Source organism: Trachymyrmex septentrionalis, unplaced genomic scaffold (assembly GCF_001594115.1).
Source record: "Trachymyrmex septentrionalis isolate Tsep2-gDNA-1 unplaced genomic scaffold, Tsep1.0 scaffold107, whole genome shotgun sequence".
Classification (NCBI taxonomy): domain Eukaryota; kingdom Metazoa; phylum Arthropoda; class Insecta; order Hymenoptera; family Formicidae; genus Trachymyrmex; species Trachymyrmex septentrionalis.
Window position 1 is genome coordinate 51116 of NW_017304196.1, and position 2263 is coordinate 53378.

General features: G+C 35.5%; 1 protein-coding gene across 1 annotated transcript in view; it reads left to right on the forward strand.

Annotated features, from left to right (window-relative positions):
• LOC108745890 (angiogenic factor with G patch and FHA domains 1) overlaps positions 1-2263 on the forward strand; it is a 13187-nt gene that overhangs the window by 3497 nt on the left and 7427 nt on the right. The window lies entirely within an intron of this gene.

Sequence of the window (2263 nt, forward strand, 5' to 3'; positions counted from 1 at the left end):
ATATGTTAATACAATGTGTGTAATAATTTATAAAAGATTTATTCTTTTTGCACACATTTTTAATCTTAAATAAAATTTTTATTACTTGAAAGAAAACTCAGAAGAAAAATTAAAAACAATTTATTATCAATGTGAAAGATTGTGATGGACAAATAGCTTAGATATCACGCAGTAATACATAGTAATTTTTTGCTAAAGAAGAAATTAAAAATGTATCGATAGAATCGATTATGTAATTTTGCATCTGCAACTCAAGACTTGAAATTGTATGTACATACATACGTCATACGTCAAATACTTCCAATTAGTGAATATAGGGTGCGATCCATTTTCAGAGTATTTCGCTGACCAATTAGAAGAAAGAATTAATTGTCTTACTACTAATTAATTGACCAATCAAAGAATATTTCAAAGCATTTGTAGTATCGAATGGATGGTAGTAGTAGGAGGTAGTATAAATTTTGAATTATAAATTCACAATTATCGATACATGCCCGTGTGTTTAAAGGAAATAAAAGCTATAAAGAAAAGAGAAAAAGATGAATGTGCGCTCGAATAATCGTGGAAAATCCGTGATCTCACCACGTGCCAATTTAGTTTTGGACATTGTGGTTGCCTGTCTTGTCGCGTTTCAGCGGTGATAAAACGAGCGCCGTCGCCGTCGGTACGTAGAGCATTCGTATGATAACGAGAGTAACTTTGCGAAATACGAAATGGCGAAAGAAGAGATCGCTCGGATCGCGGACCGTGAACAGGAGAGTAGTGCCCCGGGGTAATGAATGCAAATGTATTGAAATCCAAATCATTATTTTGTCTAGACGCATCGTATGCCCCATTGCATATAGCAGGTTACGCCGAGATACGTTGGAATACAGTCGGCGGTGGTGCCTGTGCGCGTAAAAGGATTAAAGGGCGGGATAAGGGGAGATTCTCTCTCTCCCTCTTCCTCCCCCCTCCCTCACTCCCCCGTTCCTCCACACCCTCCCCCTACCCTCCTCCTCTCTCCCTCCCTCTCCTTCTTTCCCACCTTGTGTATTTTTTCTCGTCTGTACTTGCGTTCACTGTCATTTAAGTATCCATGTGTTCGTCCTATTATCCTAGCAGTCTCCTCCTCCATCCACCTTTTTTGTCAAATTTGTCTGCCGCTCTAACCGTTATTTCCGCTAGATACAGAGTCGCTTGTACTTTTTGTCTGTATAAAGTAAAAAAAAAACTCACCATATTATGAAGCTAGAATCCGAGGTTGTATTTTCTATGTATAATATGGTTTTTTTTTAATAAATAACATAAAACATGATTTAGAGAGATCAAAATAGTTATATAGGTGTATACACACACGCACGCACACACGCACGCATAAATCATGTAAAGCACAAAATAAAAGGCTCGATTATATCAATCTAAAATAAATCTGGACGCAGCTTGTGTATCGCTAAAGACACTAAATGTACATTCGGAAACTGGAAATATTTGATAGTTGCAACACAGTCTTAGCACATTACAAAAGCTGGTTCGTTGAAACAAGTTTTTAAGATCCTCTATCCTCGTTCACCTCGATACCATATCCGTGTACTCATTCGCTGTCATAGCTATTTCACTTTTATGTTGAATTTGTTTTTTTTTACGTTTCTTACACCCTTTCTCTTAACGCATACCGCTCTCACAGAATTGCAGCCGCGTAATACTTATATACCTACACCTCCTTTGAGTGCGTTTCACAATGATATGACCTATATCGTAAACGATAGAAACAGAGAAGAGTACTGGTACAAAATACGGAAAAAAAACACTCTTTGGGATGATACGCTTCGTTGAAAGCCCATAAACCAGACATTGTAAAGTCTGCGAATGACGATTGCTAGTAAACTGTGAGATATAAAACCGTCGCAAAAGTGCTAGCTGTGTGATCTACGTACGCAAAGCCGTACTATACTTTAACGACTAAAATCTCGACGGATTCATTTATCTAAGTGCTTTACCGGGTGCTAGTTTATTCGAATCACCGTGAATTACAATTCTTTATCATCTCGCTCAAATGAAATGTAAAAACATTTATAGATTTAATGTTGCTTGTTACGATAATTTTTGATCGTGATAAAATCGATAATGAAAATCCATTAAATACATCAACTAAAAAAAGCAGATAGAAAATTGATTAAAAGATGTTAAAGTGTTTGAAGGATTAAAGTATTTCTTATTTTATTAAGTAATATATATATATATATATATATATATATATATATATATATATATATATATATAT